The sequence below is a fragment of the Phlebotomus papatasi genome, chromosome 3 (genome assembly GCF_024763615.1).
Source record: "Phlebotomus papatasi isolate M1 chromosome 3, Ppap_2.1, whole genome shotgun sequence".
Lineage (NCBI taxonomy): Eukaryota > Metazoa > Arthropoda > Insecta > Diptera > Psychodidae > Phlebotomus > Phlebotomus papatasi.
In genome coordinates, this window is record NC_077224.1 from 75,284,882 (window position 1) to 75,307,021 (window position 22,140).

Here is a 22,140-nt window from a genome sequence, read left to right on the forward strand (position 1 = left end):
GTGTGGTGAATTTGGAAGAGGGGATTTATGGCATACGACCGTCGACTGTGTTGACATGTGTCGAATAGACCATACGATTTTACAATAATCCTAATTCGCATTCATTCCCACTCTTCTTTTTTTTAAACAACATAGCAAGTTCAATTAGGTTCAATCCAAGACAGAAAAGGATGAAAATTTTGATTCTATCAAGTTTTTCTAAACTAAAAGAGGTGCCAGATGCTTTAAAAAACTTTTTCGTAGATATTAATCCCATCATCTCTGTCTGTAATACAAAATATAACGCATAGATATCGACTTGCGGCTTTCTAATAATGTTAAATATCGAGACGTCCGTAAAAGATGTCGACAGATTTATTCTCAGCTTTACTGCTCCGAGCGCTCCGACATATGGGATGCTCAAAAATAAAACTCTTGACAGATACACAGCTCAAGCCAAGAGACGACTAAATTCGTTCATAGCGCAGTTTTGTATAAATTACAAACTAGACTTAGTATTTACTGATACTCAGTGGTACTCACGAAGCTTACGCCCTAGATCACTTACGACTTAAGCCGAGAGACGACTTAGTGGAAAATGATGGAAATGTGGTTTAATCATTATTTCGAATATAATTACACTAAGCCGTCTCTCGGCTAATCTTCAAGTCTGTCGAGGCCCTTACACAGCTCTCTCCGAATCTGGCTGACAGCTGCCAAACACTGACAGTTGATGAATTCAAACTTTTTTTTACTAAATACAGCTTGTCCAGCATGAATTAAAATATTATTTTCACTTTATCACACCCTTTGATACTTAATTGTGGTATAAAATGAAACATAAGCGCACCACAAAGAAAATTCTGTTGTTTTTGTCAGAAAATAAATTCACACAGCGCAAAATAACGAACATTTTGTGAACTTCTACAAACATATGTTCGTAAACACACAAAAAATCTTTTTTAAATTTTGTCATTTGTTCGTATTTATTCGTAAATTTTTGTTTGTCTGGCAAAAATTTACGAACAAATGACAAAATTTTACGAATATTTTTTTGTGTGTTTACGAAAATTTACAAACAAATGTTTGTAAAAATACAAAAAAAATGTTCGTCAAATGATCATTTTACAAACAATGTTTGTGAAAAAAGTACAAAATTTTACGAACTTGTTTGTGGGTTATACGATTCACGAGCATTTCGTAAGTCTGCCATAGGATTTCACAAACATACATATACGTACAATTTTGCAAAATATTTTTTTCTGTGTATGCTAACCGTTGATTAACAATCATTAGGAAACCATGTAGTGGCGAATAGGTTGCATATAAAACATAATGTGACCTGTCAGAGATGCAATTCGGTGGTGAATGTTCTGAAACATATCCTAGGTATGCGCTTCCATATAAAAGAATACGCATGGTTCACCATGACAAATTCCAGGATTTTATACAGGGAGTTCCGGTTCAAGTGAAAACGGATTGAGAGACTTTAATATGAATTGCTCACTATTGGGAGCGGATTTATGAAATAATTTTTTTAATGTACTTAAATGTATGCTAATATTTTTCACATATTAAAAATTTGAAATACGTTTCTTATGGCTCCGTCACACCTTTTAGAATAGCAAAATTTCATAAAATCGAAATTCACATCCCTTTCTTTCAAAAAAGTTTAGCATAATGTCTGTCTATCCTACTCTTTGCGCTTTTCTTCTTCTTCTTTTAAATACTACACCAAATTAAATTTAGTTCAGTCCAATTTCGAGTGGTCGACTGGATCGACTTTATATTCTACAACGAAGATGGGATTTGTTGACATGCAGAAGGATATATTAAAAAAAATAACATTTGGTTCCGTACTGGTCTAACGGCGTTATCACTCTTGCACATTAAAATTTTAATGTGATTCACATTAATTGTCGCTTGTGAGCGTCCAAATATGTTATTTGTGTCTTTGAGTAACTTAATATTTGGGGTTTTTCTATTTATTGATAAAGAAGTGGACTTGGCCTGCAAAAATAACTTTAAATTTACCTAAAGCATAAATATTTTTCACATTAAAAAATTAAAGAGAAAATCGCATTAATTTTTCGCATTAATGCTATAAATCAATTTATAACAAAATTTTGCGGGTCAAGTCTACCTTTTTATCAACAAATAGATCAAATTTTGAATATAAAATGATTCAAACACACAAATTACACATTTGGATTCTCACCAGCGACAATTAATGCGAATCATATTAAAATTTTAATGTGCAAATGTGATAACACAGTAAGGGTTTGAACGGTTTCCTGACGCATGGATGGAACATTTAAATCCCTCCCTTTAATATTATTTCAAATAAATTCATAGCACTGAAGTACCCATTAATAAATTAATTTCTTGAATCATTCGTTTAATTATCTTTTACTCTTTGCCGAATTAAAAATCTGTAAAGTTAGGGAGCCTGAGCTATTCTTGCAAATACCCCTGGTTTAGCTTGGAAAAGCACCAAGCACTCGATGAATTTCTGCGTCGAACCCACGCAGATTTTCCCTTCTGAATTTTCACCACTTTTCACCACTGTCAGGGAGCTTTTCTCTCGAGGATGTCCGGAAATTGTATATTTTTTCACGAGACGGAGGAATCCGAGGGGTCTTATTTCTCATTCATTCAGTTGAGTTCGTCACCTCGACTGAGATTGATTGTGTTTGTGAAGTACCGTGATTCACTCTTGTCTGGTTTAATATGGAATAACTTGGTGTCTTACGGGATTGAAGAACTAAGCCTGAATCACCATCATCTGTCTGATTCCGGAGATTGCAAGGACAATTCGCTCTGTAACTAATTTGAGAAGATTGTGGATAATTCAGAAGCGAGTGGCCAAAATGTAAGTAGACAGTTTCATCCCTTATTGCTATATCTAGAAGGAGTATATATCTCTATAGAGATGAGAAAAAAAGTTTAGAATTGTCCCAACAGTAGAGAGTTTTTCATATGAATGCAAATGTGGGTTAGAATTTTTAGAGGGATGGTAGGTGCTTTTTGTTGGATTTATCTCTCGGCAGCCACTGAATCATCATCCCATAAGCTGGGGTGGGCAGAGTGCCACCCAGTGTCGTGCTTGGTGAACACGATATAAAATAATTAGGGTCCAATGGCAACATTGAGACTTCAAGGGTACTTTTTCCATCCATTCCCTCCCTTGCCAATTGGAGCGTCTCATAAGCTTCCTGCGTCTGGTAAATCGGAACTGAGATTAGATCACAAAAGCTTCAGTGAAAATTTTGAAAAAAACACAGGGGATAAAAACTTAATTATTCCACGCTGTTCTATTAATCACAGAACAAATAGTGCTATTTCCACACAACAAATTAATGATATTCTATGTTCAAGTAATTAAAATATATTAAATTGTGTTTTAAAAGAAGATTTAATACAATAGAAGATATTTATAAACAACTTTTTTGGAATATATTATAAGTGAGAATTAATTAAAATAAAAACAAGAACTTTATCGTTGCAATTATTTGGACGCATAATTAATTCTGGGGAGTTAAAAAAATATCTATTTATTTTTATAATTTAATTGGTAACCCGAAAAATTTTATTACCAGAAAACAATATTAGAAGAAAAAGAAAAAAAATCTCTGCTTCAAACTCTAAATTATTATAAAATTTAAATTTTCAAATTTTTGCAATTTGCTATCCATTTTTTCATTATTTTCGTATTATAAAAACGTGTACGTAAATTATCAAGCAATACGAATAAATATTATGGATAAAATTTCGATAAGATTTCTAAGACATGTACAAAATCTTCTATTTTTTCTGTTCTATTAAAATATTTTAAAACTTTTTATAATTGAATTTAAATACCATTTAAAATATTAAAATTAAATCATTATTAACACGAGACCTATCAAGATCCGGTCAAATTGAACGGTTTAAAAACTTTTAAAAATTAACACATATTTTAACGGTACAAATCACTATCAAACTTTATGAGTGTCTCAAAATACGCATGTAATTTGTCAATGTTTAAATTTTAATTATTCTTCTTTCCTAAGAAGAAAATGTTGAGTATTCTCTACCGCGGTCTGTTATTTGACCAAACACGCTGGGAAAAACTACAAAAAACGGTTGGTAGGTGTAATGTTAAAAATAAAATTTAAAATTAAATTTGGAAGAAAAAAATTAATACTGGTGTTTTTCTAATTAAAAAAGAATATGTTTTTTTTAGAACATTACTGTTCTCAAGTGCTTCTGCATAATCGACTTTTTCTTGCATTGATTCATATAACGACCGTTTGACGGTTTTGTAACACGGCGAGAACTGAAGAAAACAGTTGAGGCAAGAACCCCAAACCAAAAAAAGTCGATAACGCAGAAGTACTTCAGAACAGTAAAGCGCTAAAAATATAATGTTCATTTTTCGTTAGTCAAGCACCATATTATTTTTTTTACTAGTTTCACGTATTTTTTAACAGGTAACATATTTTTCAACAACGTCTACGTCAATAAAATTTCTCTTTGCAAAGAGTAGATTTCGAGATACACAAATCAGTGAACAAAATAAACTAAAAATAAGTATGAAAGAACTTACGGTTTTTTAATTTGGATTAAATTACAAATAAACTCAAAGTTTTCTAAAAGTTTAAAATGATAGTTTAATTAATTTAATGTTTCAACATCATTTTGTTATACAAGTTTTCTGCAAATTTTCGTATCTTCTGAAATTTTCCACTTCAAGCAATTGAAGCGGAAGAAGCCTAGTATTAATTGATACAATTAGTACGAGGAATGTTTCATGAAAAATAATGTGAAACATTGTTGAGAACAAGAACGATGTTAGGAGATGGAGAATGTCTCTTTCAAAGTGAAGCCAGTTTCCATAAAAGATCATTTTGATAAATGAATTTTGTTAAATTTGTCGTCACACTGACTAAATTTTCCTCTTGATTGTGTTATCCCCCAGAAAACAGTCACCCACACAAATTTACACATAATTAAGCTTTTCAGCACCCAGAGATACTCTATTCTACCCCCGGTGTTTATCATTCCATGCAATGTTCCACCTCCAAGTCGTTTCTTTCTATGCAATTATTCAAAATGACTCTCGTTGAAACATGAAACTTATGCGATATGGCAGACATTTTTGCCAGAAGAAAACCAGAGGAAGAAAAATCATTAGTTTCACATGGAGAAAATTGACTATATCTTTATGCTTTGCCTCTTTTTTTTCTCATCCTTCCTTTGTTCCAGAAAACACCGAGTCATCCTTCCTGGTTCCACTACTATGATATGGAAAGAAAATAGGCTCAAGAATAAATTGAAATCGTAAAACACAATCCCACCAGTCGTACATATTTAAATTATACAAGGGTGCATCAAGAATAGTGTATTTTTCCTTTTGTGTTGCTGACTTGTTCCTTTCTTCCTGCAAATTACCAAGTTTCAGCTGAAATTGCCTCAAAAATCAAATTATCTCGCACCATTGAGGGATCAGTAATTTTAAAATGGCATTTTCTTGTCAAAGTTTCAGCAGAAAAAGCGAAATGGTTGATTTCGACAAGCAATTTTCTAAATGTGGAAAAACCAAAAAGCCTCTCAATCATTTAGTTCAGATAAGGATTTTGTGATGATTTTGAGACAAACTCATACGATAAACTAATTTTGTACAATGTAAATAAATTATTTATAAAAATAACACACAAGCACGCTCAAGTGAATTATGATCGATTGGCTTCAAAAATAATATGTATAGATCCATCCAAGAATTGTTTACCCAAATTCGTTAATTGAGAGTTATATATTTAAGCATTGGATATTCTTGACTTTTTTCACAAATAAAAATCCAATTAACTCGTATTCTTGCTACATTTATATAGTCTGGTATTATTTGACTTAGAAAGATATAATTAAATTCTTAATATATTATTTAATGAAAAACGAAAGCAAGGCTTCTGAGTAAATATTTAAGCTATCTTCAAAATACTAAATGTGAAGCAGTTGAACAACACTAAACACGATTAAAAGTTATGATTTCTTTTCCAACATATATTTTTAATTAAATTTGGTAATCCTACGGGTGAGATATTATACGAAAAATGTGTGCATTACTCTCTTAAAGGACTACCTCTGCGCATTCATAATTATGAAAAATATTAGATTTCCATGACCACATCCAACAATAAATGATATCTTCCCCTTGTATCAATGTATCAATTAACTTAACTATCGTATATTTAAATGCAAACTATAGAAGATTTTTGACAATTTATTTCTTCGCAATTAGTACCAGAATTGCTGAAGGGAAAGGATTTTTTAGTTACTTCAGTTCTTCAAAGACGTCATTCTCTAAAGTCCGACTTTTAAATATGCAAAAGAAAGTAGTGAGGTAATGTTTTCTAAACTAAATTATGGCCCAAAAAACTCAAAAATATCATACGGTTTTCATTATCTCTTTTAGTTTAGACCCAAAATGCGAAAATAAAAAAAATTGGAACTCTTTTAGCTCATAAAATTCACATTTTCATTCTTTTCAATTTTCTAAATTAAAATTTACAAAGTAGGATGACATACCTTTGAGTAAAAAAATAAATTTATTTCAATAAGATTACATTAAATCTGTATTTTTATTGAAGTTGTAAATTCGATTTTAGCTGATATTCATTTAATACCTATTTAATAGCCAATTTAATCCATTTCGATGGCCGAGAACCGTTTACTCGACGCGATTCTTTACCCCAAAATTCAATTCACAATTGAATTTTCACATATTCCGAGTTCGAAGCTCCCCTAGTTGCACGCATTCCGAAGTCACATGTAAAGAATCTCAACTACCATAAGCTCATCTGGGCTTATCACTCGTTTTGCATTTTTTTCAATGAGCATCCCCCCACACTTCCTTAATTTTTTTAACTAAATAGTTTATTAGCCAAATTTCTAGTGAGTTAGATATTACTTCAAAAACCAAGATTATAAACCAAATTCTGAATAGCAATATCTACTTATAATTAAAAACTGTTTTAGGAAAATCTATTCTCAAAGGTATATCAAAGAACGCATAGCACCAATAATTCGAAAAAAAACATGAAAGACAAAATTTTCAGTTACGAATTGTTGGAAAACAATATATATTCAGATACAACATTTTAAAAAGGAAAAACCAATCAATTTCAGTTAAATATCAGGTTAATTTTTTTTAGTTATGTTAGAAGGATGCGAATAAGTTTCATAAACGTATTTACTCGGTTTAAGTTTTCAAGAAACCAAGGCAAAGCTGTCTGAATCTGAAGATTCATATACATTTAAGCTGATTGATCCACAGGAATATTGAGATTATAAAACTTGAGTGTTAAACTTTGTCCCAAACTGCCTTACACGAAGAATAAGGTTTATACGGGTTTTAGACCTAAGGTTAATATATATAGTTTAACTACTCTAATTTCTCTAAAGAAAAAATGTCTGAGGAATTCTTGATTAGAATTTTTTAATTGAGGAAAAAAGGATTTATCAGATTTTGAAAAAAAACATTGCAATTTCTTGATGTATAAAATAATAAAGATTTTTCGGAACTGGATTTAAGCGGTTTTTGCCATAGAGGTTTAACCAAGTTCCCGAAGATCTTAAACCTTAAATAAAAATCAATTTTATAGGTTTTTCAGTATCTAAAGGACTATTTACCCTTAATGGCCTCTACACATTGGGAGCAATTTTTGTCAAAAATTGCCTCTTTGAAGGAAATTCCCTGCAGCGTTGTAGGGGGAAACCTCAAATTTCTGTCAAAAACGCAATTTTTGATGAAAATTGCTCCCAATATGTAGACGCCTTAATATGCAATCCTAAGTATAAATTTCCCAAAAGATCTTGACTGATAAGAATTGTTAAGCAATGTGGCTAAGGGTTATACGGGATTCAGACCTAAAGCTTAGTAGTCAAATGGCTTACCTGTTCCAATTTCTCACCATTTATGATTTTTTTGTGGAAAAAGTTAGCATAAAATATCAATATTAAGGGAAAATGACTTCTTTAATTCACAAAAACCAATAAAATTTATTGCTGTTTAGAATTTTGAGACCTTGAGAACTGTGCTAATCGTTTAGTCCAAAGACCGTTTCAGGTATGAGCCGTTAAAGTGAGTCTATTTGAATATTTAAAACTCAAGTTTTAAAATGCTCAAACCTTTTAAATATTTATAAGAAGAATTGTTGGTTCAAATGTTTGTAAAAGCCTCAACCAGCGACAGCCAAAATTCGGAAAGACAAAATCTCGAATGTTCAAAATCCTGAAAGGGATGATATTATGTGGAAGATGTGTCTCCTAAAACACAGAAAATTTTCCTTTGCCTCCAGCAAATGCGAGTGCAATCGTGGGAGTAGCTATGACACTTTTTAAGAATTCGGGATTTTGACTTTCGGGGTTTTGGCTTTTGAGATTTTGACCGAGACCCGCCTCAATTGCATTATCGATATGTTACTTATAAGGAGTAAACGCGATCGAATGTGAAATTATTCTAGAAGGCTTTTATAGGACATCTATTTCTATGATATCTTATTCAGAAATCACTGAACAAGACTGTATAATGTCATGACTAATCCTATTCTATGAGACAGAATTTAATGAATAGTAAGAAACTTTATGACAATAAAATGATATCTCAGAAATTGATTAAGTTCAAGTTTATTCAGAATAATAAATAAGAAGGATTTATAAAACAAATAAATAGAGAAATTAAATTTTAGAGTTCTATTTAACTTTTAAATAAAACCTAATGGTTTAACGTTCTGTTTTAAAATTCACGATAAAGACGTTCTTCATAAAATCTTCAAGACTGACTATCCTGAAGATGGTGCTTCTTCATAAAAGTTATGATTAAGTTATAACCTGGAGCTGTAAAACCATATGAGAATTTTATATGTTTGGCACGAACTGAGTTACATGATAATACGTTAATTAATTTCTCAGAATGACTTTAAATTCATATGTCTTTTCATGGCCCAATTGAGGGATAATGCGTCCTCAAAATTCTGTCATAAGGCCCTGTCTGAGTCAGTATATAGGAGTAAATTTGAATTTTCAAAAATTAGACAAAACGACATTTGCCAAATGGAATCTTTGCAAAACTGGGGCTTGGTGTTGAAAAGTGTCATTATTCGTCTGCGTGTGGAACTAACGATATTTTCTTCCTCAATTTCCATGCATGACATGGAGAATTCTTGGCCCATTACACTGTACACTCAATTACTGGCGCCACCCTCAAGACCACCCCCTGAGAAAGTTCCTCCTGAATCATCCCTTGTGATATGCGAATGAACCTTCGCCTTGCTGTATGTGTGTTAAAAAATTGCCCCAAAGTAACTCGCGCGCATTTTTCGGAGGGGTGATTTGATGTTATGTGTTCTGTACTTGGGGGTATATGCTGTAGATTTATGAGTTGACGGGGCATGAAAAGTTCACCCAGAGAGATCGTTAATGCCATGCAATAAATTGTTAATTTTCCTTCAACATTGAACCATACGTGTAGACTTTCACACCCCTTCCATTTCTACCCTAAAGACTTCCAGCATTCTGCAGGGTACAATGGCTTTCTATCGAATTTTTGAGGGTGTCTCACCTGCTATTCTCAATTGTGTGTAAATTAGTTTCCGGGATTTCTCTTGGAGATGCCGACAGAGCTGTGGGATTTGGGAATTGTGTCTAAGGATATGTTATACTATGAAGGTTGAAATAAATCGAGGAAAAAGTATCAATAAAATCTTACTAGTTTGCAATATTTTCAACCCCATTCTATCTCACCAACATTCTCGCCTTTCTTTTTCCTTATCTCGTGAGGCCAACAAAAGGCAAATGCGAATATAGGATATGGGGAGCTGAAGAAGAAGAAAAAAAGAACATGAAACTCATTCCCGTTTCTGGAGAGAAAGTTTCCTCCTATATTTTTCTTTCTGATTCCCCAGAGCGATTGTGAGAGTGTACAATTGAACGGAGAATTTTCCTTTAAATCAAATTAATTTTTATGAAGGTTCCACCATGAATTTACCTCACAAAAATATCTCTTTTCTTCTACCTTTAACCCATGAATTTTCCAGTCATATTTTTGAGATCACTTCAACACAGGCTGAATTAATTTCCCAGGGCAAAAAGGGACACTAATTGATGGCCACATTGAGCTTGTCAGCATCCAAAATTAAGTGCTCTCCTCACCGTCAAAAATAGCTTTATTGCAATTTAAGCGAAAGCAATGATGAAAATCATTTTATTCCATAAAATTCATTCCATCATGTGTCCTATCCATCCAAAAGGACACAAAAAGTCCCCAAATGGTGGTATCTCTTGAATAAAAATTCGAGATTTGAGGTGGTGCAACTTTTAATGAAATAATTTAGAAGTTGTTTGAACTTTCTTAATTTCCCAGAGTGTCGGTGAAAATTTTTGGGGGAAGTTGACGGTTTTTCTGCCCAAGAATAATATTTGGGTTTAGTGTGCCCACAGGAGAAAATTTCCCAATGTTTAGAAGCTTGTGGTAAATTTATGTGCAATTCAAATTCCACATTGTACTAGGGATGTACATAAATATTTAAATGTATTATTTCTTTAGAAAATATTTAGTTTAGCTAACGAAAACGAAAAGCTACAGTTGTTCTATGTACGTTTTGATATAAATTAATAAGGTATGTCAACAATAAAATTGTCCCAAGGGAAATGTATCAAAAACAAAAACTAAAGTACAGATCGCCATTCAAACTATGATTTCTTTTAGGAAATATGTAACAATTTGAGAAAAAAAGCGATATGAATTTTGATTTCATGAATTTTTCCTGATATAAAAGGTATACTGAGGTCAGTATTTCCTAATATTAATTTTTATGCTATCTTATTTTAGCTAAGAATAATTTCATGAAATGAAAATTTGCGTTTCTGTCTCTCTCATTACATTTACAAAAGTGCATTCCATTCTTTTGGTCTCAAAATTGGACTGAACTAAAGTAAAGGGGAATTCTGTAACAGTATGATAATGTCATATGACAAATTTTCATGGTAAAATTTGAGAGTAGAACAACATAAAAGCCCAGTGAGCATCGAATGGTCATTGTAAGGAACTCTATGAAGCTTTTAGTAACTGATATTAGTCGGATTTATGGTTAGTTCTACATGATTAACCATATAAAAAAGATTTAAATTTGTCACATGACATTGTCATAATATTACAGAGTTCCCCTACTGGTGTGATGTTCAAAAGAAGAAGAAGAGTGTGAAAGAGTAGGATAGACATATGAAAAACTTTTAAGAAAGGGATGTAAATTTTTCGATGAAATTTTGGTGATCTAAAAGGTATTCCGTTCCGGAGCCATTACAACTTTAGAGTCAACTTGGACCCAAATTAACTCCGATAGAGTCAACTTTTCCATTATTATTGAACTAATAATATTTTATGACTTTTTTGAAATTAAAATCAATGTTTCGGTGTATCAATGTAACGTTTTTAACACGAGAAAAACAAAATTATGATAAAATTCGTATATAAACCGAGTATTCAATTTTCGACAAAATAATTTTCTTTTCGTGATTTAAAGCGCTTTGACCCAGTAAAAGTTCTCTTGTCTTAAGGTTTTTTGATTAAACCCTATGACCCCGTATGAAGTGTTTTCCTGTAATCACAAAAAAAAAAGAAAAAAACGAAAAATGGTGAAGAAGGGTAAGGTTAGGAAGGAAATGAGGGTCTTAACGATAATCTCCAGGTTGCCTTTTTGGAGGTCATCTGGAGACCTCAAATAGATATTTCTAACCATTTAGCGCCCATTGTTTTATTGCTCTTTTTGTGAAGTTTAGAGCTGTAGTTGTCATAATGAAAAGAACAACTATCAATCTCGCCTTTCGTACAATAAAAGTTTAAAACAAATTTTAATTAATAACGTTAATTGCATCAGAATTTTCTACAAATAAATATCTTCGAATCTCTTCTAAAAAAAGTGAAAAAGAAATCTTTTAGACACCATTTCCTTATCTTAACATCGTGGGTGAACCTCAAAATTACCACATTGAGAGTAATTTATACTTAGATATTTACTAATAATATAGAGCGTGTAGAATTTATGGATTAATTAAACAAAATATTCTACTATTATGTTAAATTTCTCAATTATCTAGTACAAACATACAATAATACTCCTTTATATCAAAATTTCATATTTTGATTGATTTTTTTCGGACTCCGATAGAGTCACCGAATCCAATGGAGTTAACAGACTTGGAAATAAATAGTTGGCTCTATCGAGGTCCAACAGTACTTCATTCTACTTTGCTGAATATATTTCAATATTTCTATGCATGCACCAAAAAATTAAATTATTATTTTATATGTCTAATTATCAAATTTGTTAATTAAGCTAAATTTTAAATAAAAGTAGGGTAAGTGAACCAAATTTCGGCATAGTTGCATGCAAGCACTAAGGTTTGAAATGTAATATCTTTAATACAAATTGATTTTTTGTTACTATTTTTAAGGAGTATTGCTTGAAATTTCGTACATAGTTTATCGCTTTAGTTTTCTCTAAAATCATTCTCAATACATTTTAAAATGAATAAAAATATAGACATGGCTTTGGGTAGGATTTCGGCCACCTTGATTCTCATAGTTCCTTGCCCTTTCGAAATTCATACGAAATGTTTTCCACTTCATCAAGTTCATCAAAGAGACATTTTTTGCAATGTTTAATTTCTAGATCTAAAGTATGCAAAAATTAAAAATTTGAGGATCAAAAGAAGTGGCCGAAATTGCAAACTACCAAAATTTTGTACCCTTATCCTGATATTATTTCTCAATATTTTTTAAAAAAGAAAATATTAGGACATTTGCATTCTGATATTAGGAAACCTTTAAAAAATATTTGAGGATCTCTGTTTTTTAATTAAAATCTTTGGTGTCTATAATATTAATATTTCAAATCTTTTATAAGTTCTACTACAAAAACTCAAATTTGATCTAATCTATTAGTAGAAATTTAGAAAATTTCAATTTGATTAAATGAAAAAAAATATTATTTGTTCGTTTTAATGTTCTAAATATTTAAGCATTGAGTAGCACTGGCTACAATTTTTGGATCGATCACACATTTTGTTCCTTCCAATTTTATTTATTTTTTTATTTTTTTTTTTGTAACCTCCAGTTATTCCTTTTCAAATTTTTGCAAGATTAATTTTAAAAACTAGTAGGTTCAAGAACATGGGAATAATTTCTCAACAGATTTTGGTCAAGATCAAATCATTTCAAAAGTTTTGTAGCTCCAAAGAGGTTGAAGAAGTTTAAAGGACGGTAGTAAGTTCACAGTGAGCTATACTCATAAAATATTTAAAATAAACTGTAGTACTTTTACGTGATTTAGGACATTTTCTGTACTGCACCGATTTTTGAAAAGGTTTGCTCGCGTTTTCTGTGAAATTGTGTATTGGTCAAATTTTCTTTGCCGTTTTTTTTTAATATTAAAAAAATTAGGAATTTGAATTTAAAAGTGCATTAAATTTAATATTAAATTTTGCAATAATATTTTGTGTAATTCAGATCAAAAGAAAAAATAGCTGAAAGTGTATTCCACTTGTGAATTTTAGTTAAAAGAGAATTTCAGAGGAGAATTTCTTATTGGCAGGCGTACAGACTTTGTGAGTAACACACCCCATGAAATAATATGAGCAGAGAATTCTTAAGCAATTTTTATGCCTCAATATGTTCTTCAACCCCTTTTCCCTTCCGGGCAACAGGAAGGGGTTTTAACCGTCTCTCCTTGGTTTTTTTTCACTCGTTTCCTCCTCACCAATCAATGAATTGACAGAAATGGAAGAGAAAAAGAGGAAATCCATTAAAATTCTGGTGTGGAGGCTCTGTAGGGTTGAAGCTAAAAATAAATTATGTGAGAGAAAATTCAACTCGGATATCGAATGAATTATTTCTGCATTTTGCTATAAATTGTGCTATGTGTAAATATCAACTTTACACCATGGCTATTGTCCTTATCACCCTTTGACCTTACATCCTTGCTCTACCCTGCCTTTGGTTGAAATTGTCTATACTATGTGAATAGGACAGTCACACCTTCAATAATTTCTTCGTTTTTCCGCTCCATTCTCAAATGAGAAACCATTTGGTGGAATTTTGATAGAACATCTTCCGATTACATTTCACCCTCACCTAACTTTATTCACTCTCTGTTATAAGGTATTTGTGGGAAAATCACAGGAAGTAAAGGTGAAAGGGAAATAAAAATGAAATATTACAAGGCATCAAGCAACACAAGTGCTTTTCTGTCCTATATATTTTCATTGTATGTTTGTGATTTTTAGATATATCTCCTTAAAATTTTTCCTTTCATTGAGAATACAACAAAAGATCCCTTTTGTGCTTTTGTTACAAATTTTTGTGTTAGAACACTCATGCATTCAGCGGAATCAAGTGGGAAAAATGTATTAAAGTAAAAAAGAGCATCGAACGATGCTGCTAGCAAAAATCAATATTAGTTTGAGGGTAGAAAAGTGCAAGAAGGAATAAAAAAAAAACATGTAAGGATGGTGTTTGAGCCTTTGCTGAGTGCTCGACCTCCTTGTAGAACTTTTTATCGTGAGGAAAATAAATTATCTCTTGTTCTAGATACTTGAATCAATTGAAAAAAAAATGTACAATATGCCTCTATCTCTAAGACAATCTACAGAGTATTGGGGTTATTTGACAAGATTTTGATTAAAAAAAAATAAGAAAGAAAATAAATGAAATTTCCTTCTGGCGACAACTTTCAATTTAGCAGAGATAGTGGTCAGAGATTGGAAGTCATGTGGTGGAAAAAGTTTCCTTAATTAGTGATATTGTTGAAAGAGCAGTTCAATAAATCTTTTTATTTACTCACACACCCACTGTCTAAACACATTAGGAGACATAATAATTTATTATCCGTCTTACCCCAGGAGTTTCCTTCGACATGACTTTTTTTTATCCCCACTGGTTCCCCCAGCTTTTCGTCCTGTGAAGGGGATTTGTGTTTGGATTGTGCGTTGGAGGGAGCTTTCAAGTGTTCAGACTCCCCATAAAAATCATTTTCCTCCTTCACGTGCTATTTTTTTTTGGGAGCCCCTCGTGGAGGATAAAGTGCAAATGGGCAGTTGAATAAGTAATATTTTGATAGACAGCCTCTTGCTCCATAAAATGCCTCTCTTTGGACTGGGATCACTTCTGAACAATCACATGAATCTATTTCACCCTCATTTCTTTTTTTTTCCTTCATGGATTCTCAGTTTTATGTTGAGCTTTATTTTCTTTTATTCTCTTCAAAATGTTCCTATATCAAAGAGGATATTTAAATGTGATGTTTTTCCCTGTGCAGACATTTTCTTCTCTTTTACCGTATTGTCTTAATTTTATTACACGTTGAGTGATATATAATCTTTCCTATACTGGGAATTGTAATAAAAATCGTCGTTCAAATAAAAATTCACATTTCATCAATTCCTGGAAGGGGATTATGGAAAATTCAATTTAATTTAAAAGCGTATTACATTGATTTATTGATGACTAAATATAGAAGATGACTGTTGAGTGTGGGAATCGGGAAGTTTTGCCAAAGTTAGCATCTTTTAGGCTTATTTTGGACCTCTTCTCGGTACGATGTAGCTAAAAGAAAATTCAATGAAATCCATTAGAAGTCATTCTTCCGCACGATAAGATTTTCATGCTTTAATTCCCATGTCACTGCTTATACTAAATCTTTGAGGATATTGCCGATGTGAGCGGAAAATAGGACCGAGATTGATGAGTTCATGTTTATTTGGTACTTAATACCCGAAGAGCCATTTTTACTACAAAAATCATAATTTTCGTAAATATTGAATATATGGGCGTAGTTAAATTATGAGAAGGTCATATTCATAAGTTCAGATTACTTGTTATAATCCTCTTTAAAATGAGTAGTAAAAAAATAAATTTGGCAAGAAAAAATCAAATATGAGCGGGACTTAAATTTAGAATTCAAAAGCAGTGCTATTATTATGCAAGTTTTGGCACAGGGAAAATAAAGATGTTTTTACTACACCTGAAAACTTCTTACATGCTAATTTTACAGTCATATGCTTTCAAATTTTATATAGATCATAATTTAGTATCCTACTGAAAAAATATCAGTTTTTATTGCTCATTTGGTTTTTCTCTTTGCTAAACAAAAACTTAAATAATTTGTTTCTGAAAGTCTAATATTTTTAAGAAGATTTTCTTAGGAATAATATTTGTAAATTTCTTTTGTATTTCTCAATAGTTAAAAAAAATGTAACCAAATTAACCTAATCTTATTATTCTTCTCGTATTTTTATCGTCAGGAATTTCAACCACTGACTGTAGAAGTTTGTAGTATTGAAAGAAAAATATAAAGTATAACCATTAATTCTTGTTTTAGCCATGACACCTGGAGGAGATTATATATATTGTAGGGAGTTTCTGTCTCAGAAATGAACGACTATCGAAGGTTTTCCTAGACTCACCTATGCATAGAACAATGAGAAAAATTTTAAATAAAAAAAATCAAATTTCAAATTTAAATGGCTTAATCCAGGGGGTCCCAGATTTATGCGCGTTTTCGGGATTGAAAAAAAAAACCGTGCGAAATGACGTTATAGGGGAAAGTACTCTGCCTTCGAGCGGTCATGCCTTCGAATAATGTGAGTTTTCTTTTATTTTTCCTAAGTGACTTACATATTTCTATTAATTTATTAGTTAGCTTATCGTCAATTATTGATAATTACGTAATAATTATGTATATATGGCTTAGGGAAAATAAAAGAAATTCACATTATTCGAAGGCAGGAACGTTCGAAGGGAGAGTACTTTCCCCTACATCCAGAAAATTTCCATTACCATAGGAGATTTCTTTCAAATAAGTTGTGAAAAACGCCGTAATATACGAAAAAAACTTGTCGATTGTAGAACGAATTCCGTGCAGAGTAAAAGTAGGATCAACTATTAAAAAAGCATTATTAATAGTACTTTTTGCTCTGAGTTCCTCAATACATTGCATTGTTAGAATATATCAAAATGTTACCTAAAAGAAACTAAAGTTTATCTGATAAATAAGCATAAAATGTTGTTAAATTAATCACGCCACGAAATAGTGCATTCAGACATATTTCTAAATTGATTTCATAAATTGGCTCCAAATAGTAGGCAAACATGCTTAATTGTGTGTATCTAATTCCATCAGGTTCATGATCCCGAAGTGCATAATCCCAGAATCCCCTTTAGGCTGCTTCTAAATGGATTTATTTAAATCATTGTACTACTGACCGGTGAGTCTCGAGAACCCATGTGGTTTGTTCCTATGAGATAGTCTTTTCCACATTCTGTTATAACTTCCTTAAATGTGTCCTGACTAAAAAAAAGGCATGACCGGTATGACTGACTTTTTATTTTAGTTTTTCAATCATACGGTATTTTGATTATTTTACTGCTCAAACTCCACAAAGAGAGTAGCATATGTAGGGTAAAGGCTTATAATTTTGGACAATCTGCTTATAAGCATCGATGTTCCAAGTTTGAAGTGCGATATTTTCAATACTAATTGGTATTTTTATGTTACTCTCTTTTCATAAGGGTTGTTTAGAAACTTGGCAAGCTATTTATCGTCTGTTTCTTACTAAAATTAGTTTTAATACGTTTAAAAATGAATTGATATGTAGAGGTGCATTTGACTCTTATTTTGGACAACTTGTTTGTATATTTAGACAGCTAATTCGCCTCAATAGGATGCCTATTGTTTACTATTTTAAGAACCAATCTTACCATGTCCTCCGAAGAAGCAAAATAGCTGCCTTATAGAACCAAGTATTAGACAAGTCTTTTAGTGCACTTTTAAAAGGCTTAAAGTGAATATTTTCTGTTGAAATTCCCATAGCAGCTCTTAAGATCCTTAAAAGTGCGCCACTTTACTCATAGTAATCTCAGTGATGGAACCAAGAGCGTTATAAGTAAATAAATAGATTTTTGGTTCTATAGTGCCTTTCTTAGGGAATTCTACAAGACTATTTCAAGAAAAAAATGCTGCTTGGGCTCTTCCTGTTTATGTAAGGGAACCATAGAACGTTACAAGAAGCCCAGAAATTTGCTATATCATTCATTAAAGTGAGTTGACTTCGGTAATCCAAGTACTCGCAGATTCGCTCATTCCTTGGCCTTTCCGGAAGCCTTTTAAGGCTTTTCTCACTACATATCGTTCGTAGAGATGATGTTCCTTTGTTTCTTCAGGCATTTATACAACCTAGTCGTCAAAAAAGCTAAAAGTTCACGAAATTTCGAGAGAAAAACATTAAAATGAGGACTATCACCTCACTGACTGGTGAACCTCGTAGAAAATTTCCCATTTTTCACACGAAAAACGTAATTCACTTCAGGTCAAATGTACAAATCTTTCAAAATCTAACGAAGATAGAATTCATTATTCATCAAATATTGGATTAAAAATCCATAATTTTAATCAATTTATTTTTGGTGTCCAGTTTTATCCTCAAAGTGTCCAAATTTAGAAACTGTCCGAAATTATGAGCCTTTACCCTAATCCCTGATTTTTTCATCCCCCAAAATTTCCGCCTTCCTCTCCCTGGGGACCACTTTTCTCAACACATCTTCGCGCTTCAGACGATTTTGGGAAATGATGTCTCGCTACTTGTCCGTCTGTCCATCTATCCGTCTGGGTGTCGCCTGCTCTAGAGTTCAAATAGTAAGAGATAGTGAGTCGGAATCCTCGGGAGACCTCTCATAAGTCGACCCAGGGATCTTTAACATGTCGCTCATTTTTTCTCCACTCCTCACCTTCCCCTCCAAAACCATGTTATTGGGATTGCTCGAAAACGTACCGTGCGATTTCTACATTTTCTGATATGTTTTAGAGATTACCCAGGCGGATGTTTCGTCCACAATACAGTTTAATCGTTCCTAATAAGAGTTTTTCAGGTAATGACTAAGAAGCCTCTAGAGAGCGCATTTATCAACCGAATGGGGTCATGTTTAGACTTAGTTGGAAAGTTTTTGGATTTTCTGACAAGACTTAATCGTCAACAATCGGTTATGAACTTAGTAAAAAACCGACTCATAACCGATAATTAATTTTTATCAGAAAATGAATTGCATTACTCGTAAGCTATTTTAGACGATCTCTGAATAATTTATTAATCAATTCAAATCAATTGCAAAACAGTAAATGATAAATAATGCGAAAGTAATGCACTAGACACACTTACGACTTAAGCCGATAGACAGTTTAAAATTATGGAAATATAGTTTGACCATTACTTCTGTTCTGATATAATTACACTAAGCCGCCTCTCGGCTGATCCTCAGGTCTATTAAGGCCCTTAAGAAGGAAAGAATTTTAAACAAATGTTAAATAATTTTAAAATATTAATTAATTAAAAAGAGGGGGGCTCATCTTAAGTTATGTGGCTTTCGCTTATTCCTCAAGTCCTTCACAAGTATAAGTATCTAGAACAAGTTTTGTATAGAAAACAATAGAAAAATAAGTTTATCCAGTATGAAGTATATTGAAATTTTCGTGTTTTGTTATCGGAAAGAGTAAGATGAATATGCTTTATATTCGCTACAAAAGCTTCTCTGACTCTCGTATTTTTAAATAGAGTTCACAAATGGTTTGTAGAGCAAAATCATATCATGGTAAGATCCAGTTTCATTTAAATTTACCAATGAGGATAAGTAAGGAGAGAATTCAAAGCACGAATCAACTTTATGATTTTTTAAAATGCAACAAAATGGGACGGGTCAGATTTTTAAACTTTCATCCCTTTCATCCATCTCCAAGTATAACAGAAAAAATGTTGAGCATTAGGGAAAGTTATGAACCTCCCTCATGTGCTTTTCTCTAACAAAGTGAAATCTTATGAGAAGCTTTTCTTCGTCACTTTTCCAACTTATATCCAAGACAGAATTTCTGTAGCTAAGACACGATTTCCTCTGAAATTTTCCAACCAAATGGTATGAGAGGAAATTTTCATGTAGATCCAAATAGTTTGGAGAGACCTGAATTTTCCAATTGAGACGTCTCAATTATGAGGTCTTTTCTCATGACATCCCGTTGATCCTTCCAGAGAGAAAATTGACTTGCTATCTTGATTGTCCTTATGTGTCCTTTTTAGGATAGAAATTGCACCATTTATATCTCTCCATTCTTCATCATTATAGAAGGTTTTCTTTGAGAATTTTACAATCCATTGAACCCCTACATCCTGACTTCTTGTTGTTGCTTCTTGGGAATGAATAATGAGGGATTGAAGATTGGAAAATCAAAGTAGATGTAGATATATGTATGGATTATTTGATTATTTGTCAGTCAAGTAGCGTAAAATGTTGCGTCACTGATTGAGGAAAATTTCACGCTTCATCGTTTCAATGTTTCTCTACCAGACCAAAAAGATGATTTTTCCGTGAACTTCCGTTCAAAAGGGAACGAAGAGAAAAGTGCCGGAGGAAAAGTCAATGGGGAAAAAAGCTCCAAGAGATATTCGGTGGTATTTGTTGGGTGGAAAACTAGCGTGTTGTAACGTCATACACTCAGATTTCCACTCAATGGTAAAGTGGTATTACATCCCTCTCACACACATTCATTGAATTCTGTCGTATTTCTCTATATTCCATGGACTTTTCCACACAACATCTCCCCAGTTGCCCCCCCCCCTCCAACCCCGAAAGCCAGGAAAAAAGAAAATACTCACACACATGGCCCAGAGAGCATGAGCACAAGAGAGAGCGAAATGCTGTGCAGCAAAATTTTCCTCGAGGACGAAAATCAAAATCGTTGAGAGGGTTTTTCAGTTCGGGAAAAGCTCTCAAACTGTTCAGAGGTGATTTTTTTTCGAAAGCCCACCCATCCCCCAAAACAGAAGCACTCAAAGTTGTCTGAATACTCAGGGGTTTCTAGTCGTGTGGAAAGTGCAGCAACAAGAATAAAATAAGCGCGACCATCCCCCTATAACCCTTGTTAGCCATTTTTGTCACTTTCCCTTAATCCCTTGCGCTGTTTCGTGTTTTAATTTATTTATAGGATATTTTAAATGGGAGGGTTCTAAAAGCAAAAACCTAAAACACAGAAGCAGTAAATCGGATTCCATTGGTGTGGCTTTTTTCTCTGGTGAAGACGAGAATTAAGGGTAAATTTTGAGTAGTGAAATTTTCATGAAGGTGCAGACAGAGACACAAGTCGTGGATTTACATTTGCGTCACTTCCTAACCACATTCAGGAAGTAATCATGGCCATTTTTGGGGTGAGTTCCTAACCACTAAAAAAAAGAAGACGTGTACGAGCCGTTTTTCCCTCCATGTATTTTTTCCGCTGTTTTTTTTTCCATCCCAAGGAATTCATTTTCGTCTGTTTAACAGCCTTTTTATCATCCTCATTAAATATTTCACCGTGTCCTTCTGCAAAGTGTTTTGCCCTCCCCCCCCACCGCAAAAAAACAGGGATTTTCTGTTGTACGTTTATTGCAAATACCACAAGCAATTTATGTATAGTTTTATTGAAAATTCCAGTGAAAATTCTCACCACTTTTCCAATCAATCCCCCTACATCCACTGTCATACCCATCCATACATTGAATATACCCACACATGTTGTACAATTTATTCCATCGATCGAAATTGAAATTGTAGGATATATCGTAGATATGAAAATAACACTTCACACAAAGCTTTTATTTTTAAACCGTCCAAAAAAACATTTGCGTTGTATAATTTACGGCTAAATGACACGTGATACAGCTTAACAATATTTAAAAAAAACAGCGTGATTTGATTAATATTGAAAGGCAAATTCCAGCAAATTCGTTAGGCTTGAGGTATTTCAAATTAATTAAATTTGAGCATTGTTTCACACTCAGCTGTAGGAAAAATGTGTAGAAGTCACATGAGACGTGGTCATTATTAATGCTCACGGAAATTTCTCATGAAATTCACCCTGTCGAGAGAGACATAATTCATAAACAAAAAGGGCATGACACCCATATCCATGCAACATTAAATGTATATGGTATAAAAAACGTTGGATAATTGCTTTAGGGATTAATATAAAAAACTAAACTTTGAAAAAAAATGCGATTAACTACTTCCTTCAGTTGTGATTCTTTCACTTGAAATGATAATACATT

The 22,140-nt window shown here is 32.6% G+C and overlaps 1 protein-coding gene across 2 annotated transcripts in view; it reads left to right on the plus strand.

The window, feature by feature from the left end:
* Positions 1-2,573: 2,573 nt before the first annotated feature.
* The window catches only part of LOC129805789 (schwannomin-interacting protein 1 homolog), a 76,190-nt gene continuing 56,623 nt past the window's right edge, over positions 2,574-22,140 (plus strand). The window contains exon 1 of one of the 2 annotated variants that reach the window (XM_055853941.1): positions 2,574-2,851. The gene's annotated coding sequence lies outside the window, so the exon portion shown is untranslated. Of the gene's footprint in view, positions 2,852-20,810; positions 21,262-22,140 lie in introns of those variants that run through there. The other variant, XM_055853940.1, reaches the window with a different exon arrangement.